This window comes from Cryptomeria japonica, chromosome 7, assembly GCF_030272615.1.
Source record: "Cryptomeria japonica chromosome 7, Sugi_1.0, whole genome shotgun sequence".
NCBI classification, from domain to species: domain Eukaryota; kingdom Viridiplantae; phylum Streptophyta; class Pinopsida; order Cupressales; family Cupressaceae; genus Cryptomeria; species Cryptomeria japonica.
The window spans coordinates 9,232,519-9,253,525 of NC_081411.1; the positions used below are offsets into that span (position 1 = coordinate 9,232,519).

Here is a 21,007-nt window from a genome sequence, read left to right on the forward strand (position 1 = left end):
TTAAGGTGAATATGACCCCCAATCCTAGCATTTTACCACTTGATATTTATATTCCAAAGATATAATAGGGTAACATAAAATAACTTTAAGTCTTAGAGATTGAAAGACACATTGCATCCCTACACCAACAAAATTTGTATGTGCTCAATGACTTAGTCAATCTAAAATAAATAATATTAAAAATAACAATGTTCTCTATGTGGGCCCTCTAATGCTTAAACATATCATGAACAAAGATTTGGTACCAAACATATATTCTTAGTACAAGTATGGTACATCAATGTTTTTACCAAAGAAATACATTGACTATCATAGTTAATCCTCATTATTCTAAACTCAAAGTCAATATCTAAACAAAATGTGTGTAGCCACATTGCTTCCTTAGGAGTATTTTTATAGATATTAATCTAATTCTATAATGGACAGAGAATTAGTGGCATTGGTTATTCCAACTGATTGCCCAAGATTTCCTATGAATTAACCATGTTCAATGATCATAATCTTGGATCAATGGCCAAATAAAAAAACTCAATCACAGGATTGATCTCTTCTACACTTTAGGCTTTGCAAAATCAAGGTGGGTTCCCCTTTACAATATCCTTTGATCTTCAACAAGTTATGCTCATAAATTGTAATTAAGTCGATTGGTTCTCAATTAAAATTTGAGTTATGCTCATAAATTGTAATTAAGTCGATTGGTTCTCAATTAAAATATACAAAGGAAAGCATAGTTAACTCTGAATTTGGCTCCATTCTTAGTTATCAAGCATTAACTAGCAATTGAAAACAATATTCTAACCTAAACTACTCCTAACAACATGAAAAGTAAAATGGCATCGTTCTTTGAAACTGTTTGTGAACCAAACTTAGACAATTTCTCAGTTCAATGCCTATCCTAGGTTATCGAAGCAAATAACAAATTAATTTTAATTAATGCATCTGCTTTTATTATTATAACATCCTACTTACAGATCCACCTTATCTACTCAAACTCACAATAATTTGAATAAAGCATTTAATTCTTTCATTGAAAGAAATCCATACACAAATTACACAATTACAAAAATACTATAATGACAAACCAACACACCCTTGATATTATTGATTTATATGAAATTTGAGTACATAATATGGAGAAGACTCTTGCAATTATTTTCATTAATTTCTCAGAAAACTGATTGATATTTGCTATCAAAATTCAAGCATTCATTCTCTAATACAATTCTCTAACACTAGACTCGACACCTCTATATTCTACCTGCCCAAAACATGAGTTCAGAACCCTAAACAATGGCCTTGAAATCCCTTATATAAAACAAGGGAGCAGCAAGCATCGGGCCATGTACAAGTGTCAAATAATCATTTGACAATCAATCAAAATTAAAGAATATGCCAGAGGCATCTTTGATAGAACAAAAGACAATACATTTTCCACCACTTGAGAGAAAGTTGGAGCTGAAATGGCGTAGACCTTGATGAAGATGTGCCATCCTTTGAACTGATTATGGTCGAAACAAAGAAGTACAAATGCTTAAAAGATAAAGAAAACAACACGCGGTTGGAGAGATGATGAAATAACAAGATAATCAATTATTCTAACCCATTGAAATGCAAATTGAGCACATTTCAGTTTCATTTTATAACTGTGGGTACCCGCGATCTGTTGATCTGCCAAGGTCCCACCTAAGATAACTTATAATATAGCTTAATATTGTATTTATCCCTTTTCTGCTCAATAATTCTGATAAGAAAGATTGATTTATCAAAGTCTAGTGAAAAGAATTGATTTATCTTTGGCTAAATGATCTACATATTCCTTATTAACATATGTGATAGTGGTAAATTAATTTGCATCATACCAAATTCCAACATTGACAACTTATACAATTGAAAAACTCATATTATCAACAACCTTTTCCTCATCATCATTTATGATATTAATAATCTGAGTAGAAGCTTACGCAAATTCTTCCTTCCACTTTCCATGATTATTTTCTATTCCATCTTCCCTTCAAAAGGATGGTATAAGATATCCCTTTAGTTTGTCATAGCGCTTCAATTCCTTAACAATAAGTCCCTGAAACGTTTTGTGATGCCTTAGCATGCTTTTCATCATCTTGACACTATCACAAATTCATATTAAATGCTTTAAAGAATCTTTGTCAAAGCACTTCTTTTGCTGCACAAGAATATTTTAAAGTTCTATTCTGGAAGATATGTACCTCTCCATACACTTAATCTTATCTCAACTCAAATCATCTCCATAAATACATTGTTTGTTGCTTCATGTTTTTCCCAAAGTTCATCAACATGTGTCATCAATTTTTCAAACTTTCTATTAATTAAACCCACAACAATATAAAACTTTGCTAGCTTTAAATCTTGGACAAGTTCATTTTCTTTCTTTCTCCTCTCCAGCACAACCTTCTGTAACTTTCTTTTTTCAATTGTTTCTTTCTATAACTCCTTTTTCTAAATCAGTCTGCAATGGAAGAAGTGGTGGGGGTATGGCACCTGTAGCAATATTCAATTTCTCATTTAATGATAAAATTTCTTGTTTATATTTATCATTTTTAGCAAACATTTACATCGTAGCTGCTTCAGTAAACATGGCTACATGTGTAGTTGTAGTTAAGCTGGCAACTTCAACCAGACTTGTATCTTCCAATCTATGAACAAAAAGATTTCCCATAATTTCACTTGGATCATCTTGTTTGGTGGGTATAGCAACCAAATTACAAAAGCATTAGTGTCAGTATCAAAAGCTGGTCCACAATATAGTTTATCTGCTCCTCCTACTCAATTTCATAATTATTTGATAAAACGAGGGTTTGAGTGAAAACAACAACAACTATCTGCAATCTATACCCTAGAAGAAAGCATGAAATAATTGTAGGAGGAAAAGCTACTGAGCATTTACTGGTTGTTGGCACCAAGCTGCTTTCTATCCCTGAGAGAATTCCTTCACTATTCTCAGAGAAACCCTTGAACTACGCTTTCACAAATCGCACTGAACTTTGATATTTCTTATTGATTCCATATGTGAAAAAGAATCGACAAGAATCTGATTATATCTTCCTCAATTGGAACCATTAATGCTAATTCATGCTAGCATTTACACTGTCAATGAGTTGTTCTCATGATTAAACCCTAGCAGCCACTCTAAAAGAATCAATGTCCATTGGTGAAGTTTGAATTTCCTTGCATGATGGGGTAGCACCTTCTTGACATTTTAAAATCAAGCCACATAACTCTCTCTCATTGGATTGCTGAAAACTTTTTCATGTCCCCGCAAAGCTTATAGCTTCAACAATAACCCTTTTTTGTATCATAAGAATCTGTCGTGGCACTCATCATTGGATCACTAGGACCTTTGAATCGTCCTAACGATCGAAGATATTCCAGCAAGAAAGAAGTATGTTTTCATCAGTATCCATGTCATACACCTACCTCCATCATCGGATCATTGGAACCTTGGAAAGATTTTGTCAATACTGTATTGGCTTCAATGATGAGAACATCCACACAAGCTTAAAACTCATGATTGGATCATTGTCCAACCCACAAGGAGCTATGGCAATCACCTTAGGTCTGACAAAATGCTTAGAAGGAGTGGAACCACCATCGGAGTCGCCCTTTCTTTTTGTTGTCATTGGATTGTTGGAGCTTGGGGAAGGCTTCCTTGAATAAAGGAGCTCCAACGATATACATGTCACCAGCTACATCAAACTTTCCTTTTGTATCGCCAGATCACAGGAACGAAAGGATGGTTCCTGTGATTATTGAAGTTTCATCAATAGTGTGTCACTAACACACCAGAGTTTCAGACTTGTTTACTTATCATCATCAAGTTGTTGGAACCTAGGAAAACCTTCCTCAAACATTGAAGTTCCAACAATATACACATATCACCTACATGTTTGAGCACCAAACCATCTAGTCTTTCTTCAAACCTTTGATCTGCAAATGAGGATCCATTATAAACTGCCAATGATGCCCTTTCTTAACATCCTTTGAAAACAATATACACATATCAGTGAAGTTCCAACAATATTCACATATCACTTACGTGTTTGAGCACCAAACCATCTAGTCTTTCTTCAAACCTTTGATCTGCAAATGAGGATCCATTCTAAACTGTCAATGATGCCCTTTCTTAACATTCTAAACTGCCAATGATGCCTTTGTCTCGCAGCGGCCTGCTGCTAGCTCCATTGATGGTTTACAACCGAGTTCCTTACCGCTTGGTCATTCCCTTGATGGCCTCGATAACAGTATTGCCTGGACTGTTGTTTGTCGCAGGCGGAAGGGGAAGTCCTCCCCCCCCCCCCCTTTGGATCGGGTCTCCACACCCCTTCTTGAGTTGGGTCTTTGTTGTTGATGGTTGGACAGGTTTCCTTTGTTCAAACTTGTTAATCCAAGACTTGCTCCAATGTGTTGTCTTTTTGCCTACGAGATTTCTTTCTTTTTGATAGTATATGACTTTGTTAAGGGTCAGCGCCCTAGTTAACACTGTTTTTTAAATCTAAAACATCCTCTGAAAACAAGGTTTGACTTTGAGTTCCAGGTTGTAAGTAAAGTAAACAGAAAATTCTACAAACTCTTGCAGAAGCCTATTCATCACACTCTTAAAATAGTAAAAACTATGTTTCATGAGTTTCACAATCCACACTTGTGACAAGCAACCACCATTTTTGTTATATCTTCATCTGTGAAACTATACCCTCTCAAACATTCTACTCATTTTACAATTGATGTCTGAGGAAGGCTAACAATGCGTGGCATCTTTTCTCCAGAATTCTACCAATGACTCTGTTGTATCTTCCTTGAAATTAATAGTGTTACGAAAATAATTTTGGCTTCAATTCAGTCCCATGAATCTGTGGATACTGTGCTATCACAGAAGGAAGAGCCCTTTTCCCTACACCAAAAGTAAGCAGGCTCTCCAAATTGGGCTTCATTAATTCTTCCATATCATATGGAAGAATATATGGTCCTTTTTCATTGTGGCAAAAACGTGTTTGGGAATTCCTAGACTTACAGGGTAATCTACAAATGGTTTGATCACTGTCTGAACTCGCATACCCAAAATGTGAAGATACTGTGACACCATCGGTCCAATGTCTCTAGGCCTCACCCCACTGACTAACAAACTTGATTCATATTAGAGTTGCACCCTTATACATTATTTCCTAGAGTTTGATTTGAAATGGCATCATCCAACTCCCATGCATCCAAGTGGCTAAGTCATCAAAAGACAGGTAAAAGACAAACCATGTAACCTCATCCACTTTATCCACATGGTCATCCTCGTGTAGGAACATTTCTTCGAGCTACTCAAATAGCCTGTTTTTCTCCATTTTGAAAACTTTTGTTTCTTCTCTTGAAAGTAAAAGGTACTGCCTTTGTGCTGCAATGGAAGAGAATCAACAAAAGGTTTGAAACAAAGACAACATAATGAGGCTCCAGACTTAGGAAACCTCCTACACTTTAAGCTAATGAAAGGTTGGGCAGGTGAACCCTTTTAAGAATATTTTCTTACAAAAATAGTAAATGGTTTACAGGAAACCAGTGTAAATTCCTATAAACATTCCTTACTGACCAATACAACAAAACTTAAATGGAAAATTGACTTGACTTTTGAAAGGATCACAAAATGCACCCAAAAGCCCAACAGATAAACCAGTGCCTTATCCAGGCAACAGAGTCATCCACAATAGACAGCAACCTGACAGAAAGAACTAATACACAAATCACAAGTTTTTGATCTATTAACTCTGAATATGCCTGACATAAACAGAGCTATAATCTGAACCAGACTTTGTCATCAAATCCACACCAACTAATACCGATATCAATTACCTTGTTCAGAGTGTTTCATATTTTACTCCTTAAGAAAAAGACTAAGAACAACTTCATTAGATGCCTAGCAAATCATTCAAATAAATGATCTTTGATTATTTAAAAGAATGAATGCCAATACTATGACACAGAGACAATACAAAGTCTGAGTTTAAATTCTTTGGACTGTATATTTCATTCCTCTGTCAAAAGGTTACAAGTACAACATATCTGACTCAGAATTTGCCAAGAACATGGCCTGTATTAATTTTGCCAAAGTTTTGTTACAAAATTTATGTCTCATTTTCTAGGTAGCCTTGGTATCCTTTTATATCAATCAGAATGCAACAAGCTTCGAGCTACCTCCAAGAAAATCTTACCCTAACAGTCATTTATTGCAAAAGTTGTATTTTTGTGCCATTGTAGTTGAGGGAGAAACCTAACATTTTGTCTGGGATGCATGCTTCATTAATTCACTAGGCATTCAGTTGGAATGTAGCTGAAAGGGTAGGCTTCAATCTCCCAAAATTGGTTACAACAACCGGCAGCTTCATATTGCCGGTGTATAATCTTGAGCCAGAGTATTGATGGTTCTACCTAAGAAAACACAGAGCAGTGCACCATTATGTCCTCTGCAAATCTCCTGGATACCTCTCACCAACTCATTTTCATCTTGAAGCAATGAAAGATGCAACTTGCATAGCTCTATCGATTTTCTTTTGAATATTTAAAATTCTTTGGCGCCAAGGGATCAAGAGGCCTTGATTTTGAGCACTTTTCCTTTAGTCGCCATGTCGCAGCCTTTAAAGTTCGGATGAGTTTCCATCACGGTATAGCGACAGCCAAGCCATCCGATCATGGTAAACTAACATGCCTTTTAACCTCCCTGGGTAATCCGCTTAGAAACATGCCCCACCACTTGGTCTCTGGTTGTTAAAAACTTAATCGCTACCGCACTTGGCCTGTAAAAAATCCAATCTTTTTGATTGAAGAATAAACCCTAAGATCCCGAGGTCATTGTCCCAAAAATACTTGTCGTGGGTTGCACTTGACTGCAAAATCAAATTCCTCGGATCGAGAGCCATCCACTGATATTTGATAAATCCATATCTCGGCAAAAATTAACCCTCGCAGATCTCAGCCACATGTCACCTCCTGGTTTTCTCATGAGTCCCTTTAGACTCCACCTATTCTGCCACTTCATCGGTCGCCAAGTCGCGGCCATTATCGTTTGAGCACCTCCATCTCACGGTATGGCGACAACTGTAGATCTTCCTTGAACTTGCTTGTTCTTTACTTCCTCTGAAATGTTCTCCCTCTCTATCGGGCCCCACCGCTTGGTCTCCAAGTTGCGGCTATTAGCCATCGAGCAAGTTTTTGTTGCGACTTGGCGACAGTCGTTGATCTCCCTCACATCACCGTTGATTTGCCTTGACTTCCCCGACCTTTACCTCACCTGAGCGGCTCCATCTATCACTTTCTCTTCTGGTGGGCCTGACACGTGTCATATCCTGGTTTGCCTATGGATCCACCTGTGAGTGGCCTCATCCGCCACGTTAGTGCCACCGGGCCCACCATCTCACCTTGGTCTCTATTTCGGTGGAATCCTTCCTTTGGCCAGCCATTCACATTTCCTATCGAAACCTCAATTTCATCGACACCATTCTATGTCAATGAAACTGAGCCTCCGATGAGTTCGCCTTGAGGTCTATCGAAGCCAAGGCCTGCTCCATAAATCACCCCTTGGTGACATGCCATCTATCTGTCGCGTCACAACTTGATTGGCTTCGGAGTTCACAACTGGGCACCACCTGTCGCGAGGGTATTCACTCCGGGCTCTCCACCTGCCACCTCAGCACCGCCTAAGTTCACCGCCGAAATGAGGCTCTTTGTTTCTTCCTCAGCTTGCTCGGCTTCAACCTTTCGGCTAAAATTCCTCTTCGGCTATCCATTTTCTTGTCTCATCGAAACCACAGTCTTATCGATGCCTTCAGTTTTCGATGAAATCAGTTGAAATCTCTTCGATGTGCCCTTGTCGATGGATCCGAGCACTTGGTGAACTGTTTTCTCGTCTTATCGAAATCTTAGTTTCATCGACACCTTTCATGTCGATGAAACTAATGCCTTAGGTGAGTCCACCCTGAGATCCATCGAAACCACAGTTTGCTCGACATTCATCTTGATGATATGTTACCTGTCTGTCGCGTCACCACTGGACCTTCCACCTCATTAACTGCATGTCACCACGCGACACTGTTGGCATTGCACACTCCAATGAGAATTGAAGGTGATTGAAGGTCTTGTCATTGATGGAAACTTACCGGCAACCTTGTGGATATCTTCAGGCACTGGCACCGGCATCGATAGACACTTCACCAACAGCGGCAACAATGTTCACCAATATCCCAGCCGACAGGAATAAAGTTTTGTTTATTGTATTTAATTGTAAATATCTTTTGTAAAGCCAACAAGGCATATTGTAATAAGACTCATATATATGAGGTCTTGTAAATCATTTTGTAATATGGATGATGGATGATAGATAAGAAGCGAGATATGCGAGGATAGAATGAGCAAATATGTAGATTTTGTATAAGGGTTTATGGTTATTGTATGAGCTTAAACCGGTACTGAACCTGGCATAGCAGACGCTGAATTATAGCAGTACATTATATTGGATTTTCATAATCCATTTTGTAAGTCAGTGAGACTTCCTTTTGTAATCAAGCAGTGAGCTCTAGGCAGTTGGTCTTCCTGCATGTGCAGGCCCCTCTTGTAAGTAACATACATTCATTGGCCAGTGAGTGAATATTACAACCGGAGCCACATCTCTCACCAGTTGGTACATCTTCTGACAGTGAAATTCCTGCTGAGCTTAAGCGAGTTGATAGGAAGAGAAAAACCTCACCGGTACCCTCTCCTCCTCCCAAGAAAACAAGAACAACAAGGCAGAAGCAACAAGCAGTGAGACCACCGGCAAAGAAGTTGACACCAAAGAAGAAAAAGCAGCAACAAGTTATACCACCATTGGACAACTTACTAAATGAAATAACAGATGATGGTAACTTATCCAATGTAAGCAAATTGTATGATACATTCACAAATGAGGAAAAAGAAAGTATAGAGAATAGCATCATCCTACATCTTGACATATATAAGAAAGTGTTAATAGAAGTTGTAGATGATTTGCCTAGTGAATTGTATAGGCGGTTAGATGCTAAGAGGTTAGCAATTATGGAGCTAGATAAGAAAATTAAAATTGAGAAACTGCTAGTTGTACATCCGGTAAACTCTATTGAAGAGATTGATGAACTTATTAGTGAGGCTAACAGATCAGTTTTTTCAAGTGGACACCGGCATGTGAGCATAATGACCCGCAGAGTTAATCAAATTTCAGAATAGACAGTTGACAAATGGGACATTTTCTTTGTTGAGAAAGAAAAACAAGAAGAACTGAAAAGACCTAAAACTTTCAAGGTATATCAAAAGGACAAAGGAAAAGGCAAGGTAGGTGGACTACCTAATATAAAAGTGACTGATAACCTACCACCACCTTCAGTTACTCCACCGGTGCAGACTGACAGTACACCGGCTATTGAGAATGTGGAAACACCACATGAAGACACAAACCCTAAGTCTGAAATTTCGTACACGATGAACATTGACACTCAGGAGGTTAATATTGTAGTTGATAAAGAAAGCACTGAGGAAAAGAAAAATGATGTTGCTACTGAGCAACCTACTGAAAACATTGAGATTGGGGTGAGACTCAAACAGAGAGGTCAGAGCAAACTGAACATTCAATTGATCCCTTGGTTAGTGGCATGGTTACTGATAACACTGATGCAAGCATTGAGAAACCAACAAAGACAACATCTAAGATACCTATAGTGGACAAGGCAGAAAAATAGACAGAGATACCGGCAGATAACACTGTAAAAACACAAGCAGAGAAACAGGTTGATTCACAGGTACACACTAAGACAGTGCCACCGGCAACCATTGAAAAGTCAAAACCTTTGCTAGTGGAAATGTAGGCACAGACTGACCCACCAAAGGTCGATTCAGGCAAATTGGTTACTCCCACTAGCAGCACAGAGATTGTGAAGGTAGTTGGGCAGTGTTGACGTGTATTTTGTACACAATCATACACAGAATAAAATACCCAAGGGTACCTTATCCTCTCTTGAATAAAATCTCTAACTGCTGAAGGTATCGCAAGAAGGATCAGTTAGGGTGACTTCAATGTTCTTTTAAGTAGGGTCTCTACGTGTGGATAAGCACCAGTGGCCGTTGTGATTGCTTTTTCATCAAGGGGTCTTACGCCAAATCCAAACTACAGGAACAGGGTTTCCTAATACTAACAAGCTCTCAAAAAAAGATCAAAAGAGTAGGGCTTGCGAGAGATCTAGTCTAATCTAACCCTAAGAATGACTTAATGTGGATGAGACTTGGCAAGATTCTACCAACTTCAATATTGCCATAAAGTAACAACTCAATTGAAATTGATGAGATCTTCTAAGGTAACAAATGATTTTTCAATTCATCAAGGATCATAAACACTACCACAAAGGCACATGTCCAAGATACAACAATGATTGAAAGTTTAAGTGATTCAAGTCGATCCAGTTGACCACGCAAGGCGTTCCTACAATCAGCAAGAAGCTAGTGGTTTGGAAAGTGAACCTCACCAACGATCAAGTCCAACACTTTGTCCTTCAAATTAAAACACTATTTTGATTGAGAATGATTCAAGAAAACGAACAACCATGAAGATAACCACAAGAATTACAATAAAACACCATAACTTCAATATTTTATTGATCTCAAAGCCATCATGAACAACAATTGTTTGAAATTCCTTCTTCAAAGCTCAATCTTGCTACAAAATACTTGCTTCTATCAAATTGCTAATCTCTAATCACTAATGCTGATATCTAATCTCTAGTTTTTAGCTTTAAAATGAAAAGAAATGAGGGTATATATAGCATCCTCAATTACAATGAACGGTCCAGATCAAAAGAAGATCAATGGCCAAGATTATGACACCTAAACCCTAATTAGGGTTTGTTACAAATAGCCTCCTTTTTACTGAACAATATTAAATGCATAGCCAAATATTAAATTTGGCATGAAAATCTAGGAGACATAGACCAATGACAATTAAGGTGCCACCTCATCTATAACCTCTCATCTAGAATCTTATTCCCTTTCCAATGCTCCTTTTTAGCATATGCAATGAATCTAGACACGATTCCTTCGATCTCAGCAATTGGAATCTCGGGAAGATTCTTCATTCGTTCTTCTAAGTGGATGACCTGATCGAAAGCCTTGAGAAGGGCAGCGTCCCATTCAGGTTCAAGCTCTTTGATCTTCTCAATCAGGAGCATGGTAGCAAACATCTGGTCCCGTTGCTCATCTGTAATAATATTCTCATCTTTGCAAAAGATGACCTTGACTCTATCTTCTAATTCTTGTAAATCCACATCTGTCTCAACTTCGATCCTCCTGCCAAGAATAGTACGTAGTACCTCAAACACTCTGTTCTGGATCGGGTGGATAGCCTCCTCAACATGATTGCATCTAGTACTGATGTCCTCGAAGAGAACTTCCTTCATCTGGAGTAAAGTCGACCACTGAAGTAAACCATGAGGTCCTCCATCCATTATCTTTTCTTGCACTAGGACCTTCCTTGATGTTTGTCTGATTACTTGCAGGACAGGAATGATAACATCTTTAGTATGAGCAAAAGCAGCTACCGTTATCATCAAGTTGTGGACGACCTCAAGAACTTGAATAGCTCGATGAATGGTCTGCATCATCCTTGTTGCAAATTCAATAGCAACTGTATGGGATTTGTCAATCCATGAGCTCATAAGCTGAACCAAACTCCTGACTCTCTCTGCCTCGCCAACTGATTCGAGGGGAAGTGCCTGCACAGGAGATACTGCTGGATCCTGACGCCTCAAAGGCTGATTGAGATGGCTAAAGTAGCCTCTCCAAGCACTGACCTCTCGCTCAAGCTTCCTATTCTTTTCCATTTCTTCTCTAAGCTTGTCCTTAAGTGCCTCAAATGAATCAGTGGCATCATCCAACGTCTGCTCGGTTGTGAGTGGACCAAGCTCTAATGTCTCTACATCATATTCCTCTGCGAGGATCTCACCTTCATACTTGTCCACTGCTGGTGTAGCTATCTGTAATTTCCTGGATCCTGTCTCATCTCTGATCATCTTGGACATCCTAGTGGCTTTCCTCTTTTCTGTCACTTCCTGAGAATTTCCAACAAGGCTCTCTAAATCAATCACATTATCCTCGTCCTCGATCACAATCACCCTTGTTAGTCTCTCCTTTAACCAATCTGGAATGGCAGATCTTGTATCTCTAACCTGTATCTCATTAGACAATGTTTCTTCTTTTCTGAGAGGAGATATTACTTCATTATCTTCCTTATCTTCATGTAACTCATTAGCTTGGAGAGACCCACTTGGTCACCTTCGAGGTGCCTGCCCTTCTTTATCGTTTTGTACCATTGATTCCATAGACTCCTCCATCTCAAGTGTCCTCTTCTCAGGTCGAGAAGATGTGCCGGATGAACGATCTCGGTTGGCCTCTGGCTTCTTCTTGGAGGATTCTCTTTTCTTAGGTCTCTCTTTCCTCTTCGAGCCTCTTGGAGGGGGATTGCCCTCACTTACACTTCGAAGGTTGCCTTTGCTTGCATTTCTGGGATTAGGATTACCCTCACTTACACTTGCTCCTCCTTCAACCGGTCTCTCTTCCAAAGTGAAAGTCATAGATATGTCTTGCTCTCTCAACTTCTGATGCTACACATCAACCCATCTGCGAGTACAAGACAAGACTGGAGCCATCAAAGCCTCTAGATCCACAACCTCGGGTTCATTCCAATCTAGCCTCACTGATTTGCTTTCTCGATCATAAGATGATTGGAGATGTCTGCCACTGTCCTGAGCTTGGTCGGCCACTCTGTAAATTTTGCATTTTCTGATAAGTCTAAAGGTAATCTAGAATGCATCTTTCTTTTCACTTCAAGGTCATCCAAGAGATTCATCACAAAGTCTTCTATCTGAAACTCATGCTTATATTTTCTTCCGACTGTCCCCTCTATATACCCATATGGATCAAAGTTCTCTCTCAAGGCAAAGAATGAAAATGAATATAAAGCTAACTCTTTCTCTGCATCATCCATGGCTAGAGCATTAGGACATACCTCAACTGAATTCCCTAATATGATAGGCACAGGAACTCCATTTCCATGTCTGTGTCTGAATGCTTTCACATAAGCGGCCAACTGTCTTGTTACCTCAAGTAACACAATTCTGTCTGTCAGATATCTCGGCAACATATAGGGAGGTGAAGGACATCCATGAACTCTAATATATGTAAACTTCTGAAATTGGATGAACCAAGCACCGTACCTCTTTACAAGCTCTTGTGCATCCTGAGATAGCCGATTGTGAATCCCGCCTTGCAATATCCTGGTGATGTTCATCGTGAAGGTATCATTGACTAACTTGTAGTTACTTCCTGGCGGATGATGCAAGTGAACATAGGAATCACAAACTCTGACTTCCCCAGGTCCTCTTCCAATTACCCCTCTGTGAGGTAGTCCTGCATACTCAAAGCTCCTGATCAAGGCATATATGATATATGAACTCATGTGGAAAGACTTGGTAGCCTTCAGTCTTCTTAACTGTACGTCCAAGCAATGGCTAATCATTCTAGCCCAATGGATTGTTCCTTTTCCCTGAACTATCACTTGGATGAAGTAGAACATCCACTTCTCAAAATAGAAGGCTTGAGGAGCCCCTGTAACTCGGTTGAGTAATGTTATCAAATCTCTGTACTCCTCCTGGAAGTCGATCCTATGTGGTGTGTTCGGGATCTTGCTCAGGCGAGGACGACTCTTGAGTAACCAGTTCTTATTGATGATGCTTAGGCAAGTGTCTGGATCATCTTCGTACATGGACCTGGCTCCTTCTAAGCTTTTATAAATCATATCTTTATGTTCTGGCAAGTGAAGAGCTTCACTGATAGCTTCCTCTGAAAGATAAGCAAAAGTGTCTCCTTCCTTGGACACTATCAATCTGGACTGTGGATCATAATGGCGAGCACACTCGATCATCAACTCATGGCACTGGATTGCTAGAGGGAAGCCGGCCGCCTTGATAATGCCACTTTCAATTATTCTCCTTGCGACAGGTGATGGCTTGCCAATGTAAGGGACCTCTCGAAACTTCTTCACACTGAAGTTCCCCAAGTTAGTATCTCCAACGTTGCTCCACTTAGACACGATCTTGGTTTCCAATTCTTCGTTCTTTTGATCTTCCTTCATGAGAGCTGGACGACTGGTGGATGCTCCCGCCTTTGGGGTCGCCATTGTAACACCTACACAACATTTCATAATAAGAAATAGATTTTGCAATGTAAAAATATAGATTAGATTAAAGATTGAATTTAGGAAACTTCATGATAAGTCCTTCAGTTATCATTTCCTAAATACGATTGAGCTACTGGAAATTTCAAATTTTCAAAATTCAAAATTTAGATCAATACTCAAAATTCAAGACAAGGGAAGACTTCGCCATACCTCACTTGAGAGCTAACTCTAAAAAAATGCAAAATAAGGAAATCGCCTAGGCAAAAATCGAAATTTGAAGTATCAATGCGATCCTCCTCTAGCAAAGGCGCCTTCCTTGTTAACTTCGCCAACTTGTGGGGTCTTCAACGTCTTGATGGCAAATTCGCTCCACTTGAACACAAACCAAGTTCGCACTCCCCTTTGAATGGAAATTTCGCACCTCTCCTTGATGAAATTCGCACCTTGTAATTGTCTTCTCCAAATCGCATGCAAAGGATGATTGAATGATGTTTTAAAATGCCATATCACACCCCCTTTATATAAGCGCTTACCCCCTCAATTACCTCTAGGCCGACTTTTGGAAATAAGGCAAAATAAAAACAAATTTTAAATAAAAATCAAGGCCGACCTTTTTAAAATATGGAAAATAAAACCCAAGCGCCCCAATTTATTTATTTAAAATAATAATTAATTAATTTAATGCCTTCGTATTTAATAGTTTCGATTTAAAAGACAAAATTAATTAATTAAATGTCTTGTGTGCACTTATTAAATGCCAATTTTAATTAAAAATATCAAGGTTTATCGAAATTTAGCATTTGAAATAATTTGAAAATGATGTTAGCGCCAAAACATGGGAGATGTAAGGGGTACAAACCACATCGCTCTGGTCCCTAGGAGAGGGACAGGAGCCATTTTGCGTTTACTCCTTGGTCTTCGCTTCTTTAATCACCACTTTGCATCACAAGGCAAGTAACTATTTTATCCTTTCATTCCACGCGTACTTTACCTGTCCTTTACAAGGTAAATTTGATATTCAAGTGAATATCGCCCTGGTCCCTTGGTGAGGGACAGGAGCGATCTTTGAATTCTAGCTCAAATTCGTCATCTTTTAACCTTAACTCTTTGTTCATCACCTTTCAAATGACATTTCGGATCTTGTGTAACCTTGCTTTGATGTGATCTAGGAAGAAAAATGATTGGTTTTATGAATATCGCCCTGGTCCTTGACTGAAGGACAGGAGCGATTTTGCTTCTTTGCTCAAGTTAGTCGCTTTTTGACGTTTGGTTCCTTGCTTATCATCTTTCCAAAGACATTTTGACCTTGTGCAATCTCGCCTTGACGTGGTTTTTGAAAGAAATGACCAGTCTAGTGAATATCGCCCTGGTCCTTGACTGAAGGACAGGAGCGAATTTTAGTTTATGGTGCAAATCCTTCATCATATTAATATCAAATTGTCTTCAAGGCGTAAAATGATGTCCTTTATTCCTTCTTGAACGTATGAAATGGGAGTGATATTCAACATTTAAGCACATTTGACTATTTCGCTCTGGTCCCTTAGTGAGGGACAGGAGCGAGCTTTCACTTGTAGGCTTGTTCGTGCTTTGCCAACCTTCAAACTTGTTTTCAACGGACTCATTATGCTCCCCTCCATTCATCTTCGACATGAAACTCACTTTAACTTTGTGGGAGATTTGCATAAGGAAGAAATCGCTCTGGTCCCTTGGAGAGGGACAAGAGCGAACTTGGGCGTTTCTATCACTTTTGCGGTCTTTGACAATTTACTTTCTCTTCGAGGCGTTCCAAACATCATTGCCCCCTTGTACCTTGGTCTGGATTCATCAAAAATCAGAAGGGAAGGCAAAATAACTAAGATTTCGCCCTGGTCCTTGACTGAAGGACAGGAGCGAACTTGCATTTGTAGGCTCAATCATTCTTTGCCAATACTTAAAACTATCTTCAACGGATCCGCCATGCTCCCCTTCGTTCACCTTTGACATGGAATTCGTTTCAACTTGGCAAGAAATTTGTCTAAGGAAGAAATCGCTCTGGTCCCTTGGAGAGGGACAGGAGCGCCTAGGACAATATGGGCTTCACTTGGCGTTTTACAATCTTCAAATTATCTTCAATGGGTTCGTTACGCCTCCTTTGCTTGCCTCAAACTTAACACTCACTTGATCTTTGCCCAAAACTTGTTTTATAAGGAAAATCGCTCTAGTCCCTGGGAGAGGGACGGGAGCTATCACTAAAATTCGCCCTGGTCCCTGGCAGAGGGACAGGAGCGATTTTGCTTCTAGTGCCAATTTTCCTCATTATGGTACTTTCAAGTTATATTCAACTGATAAGATGTACTTCCTTTGTTCTTCTCAAATCGCGAAATCATTCAAATCCTTCAAGGACAAGGCAATTTTGGATTTCAAGCTCCGGTCCTTCAGTGGGGGACAGGAGCGATTTTTTTTGTCCTTGAGGGCAAAAGTTCAACTTCCATTGCAAACAGCTAAATCCTGGCGCTCTGTCATGTTGATTCCACCTTCCATTGCGTCCTTGACGTTTCAATTTGATCAAAATGAGGTCAAAATGGTCCAAGTGAGTCATTTCGCCCTGGTCCTTGACTGAAGGACAAGAGCGATTTGGCTTAAAACTCCAAAAATTTGCCATTTTCGAATCTCAAAATCTTTCAAAAACCTCCAAATCGCGTTCAACTGCATCCCCTGGCGACCCTGCACAAGACAAATGAAATAAATTAATAACCAGGATGCATAAAATATCATTTTCGCCCTAGTCCCTGACTGAGGGACAGGAGCGAACTTGCTTCCATAGGCCAAAATATCAAGTTTTTAGGACCTCAGTCACTTCAAAAGGCAAAGTTAGGTTATTTCCAATGCTTGGGATCAATTGTCAAAATTTCCAAAATTTGGCCAAAATCACTCAAACAAAATTTCAAAATTCCATCATCAACACTTAGGCAAAAATTCAGACTTGCATTCAAAATTCCGACTGAACCTAGACAGACTTACTTGACCCCTTGACAACTCACCTTACTTCAAAATTGCATCTTACGAGAGGAAGCTTAACAATCTTCAAAATTGGACTGGACTCTGGCTTAAAATCATCGAAACGGAAACCCTAAGGCTTAACCCTGGTCCAGACAACTGACTCACCTACTCAAAACCCTAAAAGCAGAGAGAGAAACAGGCAAAACCGAGCAAAAAAAAAAAGGGGGTCCCCATTTTAATGGGGCGATGTGTGAAATGGTCACAACAGGCAGACATCTACTACTTCAATGACAGAATTTAGACCCACCAATGTGACTCAAGTACTTTTGGAATCAATAAAGAAAATTACAGATTGTAATGCATTGGCCTATAAGGCAATAGATGATACAATTCCTATTCTTAAGATGATTGCACCCAAATGCAATTTAGATCAAGTAAAGGATTCTATAGGTCAGTTAGACACATTGTCTAAATATATTACTAGTAATATACTGACAGTTGATCAAATTAATGAGGAAACATTCAAAGAGAAAATGGAGAAGGAAAGAGAGAAATTCTTTGAAGAAACAATAAAGAAGTGCACAGAACACATTGACACTCTTTTACTGGCACTAAATAAAACAATTACGGAGTTCAAGGAACTGTACAGAGACACTTGTAAGACAAATCTTTTGATAGTGGATATTGACAAGGAAATCAGCAAAGTTCAAAAGGAGATTAATGACATAGCTGATAATATCATTGGTTCATCTGAACCTATATCAGTTATTGAACAAGAAATTGTTGGATTTGAGGAAAAACTGGAGAAGTTAGAGAAAGATAAGGAAAGAATAAAGGGAAAAGCCAAAGACATAAAATGTAGACTCAGTCCAAAGTTAGATAACCTCATCTCTCTAAGGAAAGAGATCTCTAAGGCACTAATTCAAGGACAGAAGACACCGGAAGAGCAAATGCATCATCTCACCGGTACAATTCAGAGAACATGGGCAGCTATGAAGGACAGTAACAGATTTACTCAAAGCTTGAATTTGGTTTTAGTTGACTTATTCCATGTTGTAACCAACCGGTTACAAGGTTCAAATTGAAGACTGCACTCATTTGGCATTTTTGACAACCTTTGTCATTGATGTCAAAGGGGGAGTAGTAGGGCAGAGAAAAATGATTACCAGAGTAGATCATCTGCTCAGGGGGAGCACACATTTTTGGTAAAATTTTGGACTTCATTTTTTGGATACGATTATTGGATTTTTCTCATGAGTGTTGCCATCAATGCAAAAGGGGGAGATTGTTGGCATTGCACACTCCAATGAGAATTGAAGATGATTGAAGGTGTTGTCATTGATGGCAACTTACCGGCAACCTTGTGGATATCTTCAGGCACCGGCACCGGCACTGCCATACACTTCACCGGCAGTGGCAACAATGTTCACCGACATCCCAGCCGACAAGAATAAAGTTTTGTTTATTGTATTTGATTGTAAATATCTTTTGTAAAGCCGACAAGGCATATTGTAATAAGACTCATATATATGAGGTCTTGTAAATCATTTTGTAATATGGATGATGGATGATAGATAAAAAGCGAGATATGCGAGGATAGAATGAGCGAATATGTAGATTTTGTATAAGGGTTTATGGTTATTGTATGAGCTTAAACCGGTACTGAACCTGGCATAGCAGACGCTGAATTATAGCAGTACATTATATTGGATTTTCATAATCCATTTTGTAAGTCAGTGAGACTTCCTTTTGTAATCAAGCAGTGAGCTCTAGGCAGTTGGTCTTCCTGCATGTGCAGCATGTGCAGGCCCCTCTTGTAAGTAATATACATTCATTGGCCAGTGAGTGAATATTGTGGGTCACAAATCCCACCGAGATTTTTCCCACACCGGGTTTCCTCGTTAAACATCTTGTGTTATGGTGTGCTTTCTATGTTGTCTTTACTGTTCTTATTTACTGCATTAATTATTGTTTACCGGTACATTGTTTTGGAATGCAAAATACTTAAAGAATCTGTTAACCGGTTAGATATTGATTCACCCCCCCCCCCTCTCAGTATCTTTGGGACTATCATCAATCCTAACAGGCACCTCTACTTGTTCATGCTTACCTCGGTGCCACCTGGCCTACCAGCTCATCAGTCGCCAAGTCGTGGCTGTTAACAGTCGACAGTCGAGCACTTTCACATGGCGGTATAGCGATGGTCATGGATCTACATTCAACCTGCTCACTGTTTAATCCGCCCTTTTACTGCAAAATAAGGCCGCTCTGAGATGCACGTGCACGTGGGGCGGGGGGGGGAGGGCGCTTGCTTGATCGGCCACTCGCCAAAAGCCTGAAAGCTTTGACACTTAGGATATATGCGGCCTTGCATATAAATACTGAAATGCTCCTCCCTGCGGCTAATGTGGGATAAAAGGTTTGCCTTAGCCCTTTCCATCGGGTCATCAGGATCTCTCCAAACATGCAAACCCGAAGGCCGATGCCATCTTTCCATGCTCCGCACTTCTCTGCACTATCCATCGGGTCATCGGGATAACTTTAGAACTTAATTTCCGATGGTCGATGATGACTTTCTGCGCTCCGCCCCTTTCTCACAGGTCCCACCACTTAGTCACCATGTCGCGGCTGATAACCATCGAGCACTTTTGGGTTGCGGTATAGCAACAGCCTTAAGAGCAACAAGAACCTACTCGATCTTTAGGAAGCCCGACAGAGACATAGGAAAAGACTTAAGACTTTAGGCAAAAATTAAAATTTATCAAAACCCGCCCAGGCCTAGACTTAAAAAGGGGCCTCCTCTTGACGACACACAGACCCTTCCACTTAAGTGAAAAAATAACAAGCATTCATCATAGACATTAATACATTGCATTAGACTTGAACTGAGATTTCACAAGAGAATTAACAAACATTTTACCAAAATTCAAATGCTTGAATCAATCATTGCCAACAAACATATGCCATAAACATCCATAACTATGAGATGACATAAACTGTAAATAGAAAAGTTAAAACATAGAAGTCCATAATCAACTGTCTATCATAATGTCAAGACTCGGGATAAACTAAGACTAGCAATTGCACCTTGGTGTGCAATGGATACACCGAAGATGTGTGGAAACCCAGTTATGAAAAAATTTAGTTTATTTGTTTGCATACATTTGTGTAGTACTTGAGTTCAATTGGTAGGTTGTTTAGGAAATGATGTTGTTTGTGCAATAAAGGTCTCAATGGAGAAGAGATGGCTTCAAAACAACTATGCATCCTCTTACAAGTATCCAAACATGACCAAAAAACCTATGAATGGGGAGGGTAATTGCCATCCATTACTGATAGGCTCATGTTATGTTTACAATAGGCAGAGAGGGAGATATGGGGATAAAAAGAGGGAGAGAGAGAGAGGTGTAATAGGAAAGATAGAGGGGGAAGAGTAAGAGAGATAAAGTGAGAGGTAAGGAGATCTAGATAGGGGAGAGATAATGATAGAAATATGGAGAGAGAAAGAGAGAGGGAGAAAACAAAAGGGAGAGATGGAAGGATCAAAACCAAAGGTGATTCAATGATCATTAGGGAAAAACACTTTGAAAAATTTGATTCCCTCAATCAAGTTAGCGTAAAAATTAACCATACAGAGAATGCTTTATTAAGTTACTTAATCATTAACAAAAAAGTAAACATGATAATCACATTACCAATAAATAAATTTTAACCAAAATGTTAGTTCGAGAAATGGTCTTTTCTTTACTACTATAGGCAATACTCAATATGGATGCTTTATGAACACAACGA

General features: G+C 39.3%; 1 protein-coding gene across 1 annotated transcript in view; it reads right to left on the minus strand.

Annotated features, from left to right (window-relative positions):
• Window positions 1–1,071: 1,071 nt before the first annotated feature.
• Window positions 1,072–21,007, minus strand: part of LOC131030827 (transcription termination factor MTERF5, chloroplastic) — a 36,729-nt gene continuing 16,793 nt past the window's right edge. Inside the window, exon 2 of the mRNA XM_057961745.2 lies at window positions 1,072–1,498. The gene's annotated coding sequence lies outside the window, so the exon portion shown is untranslated. The remainder of the gene's footprint in view (window positions 1,499–21,007) is intronic.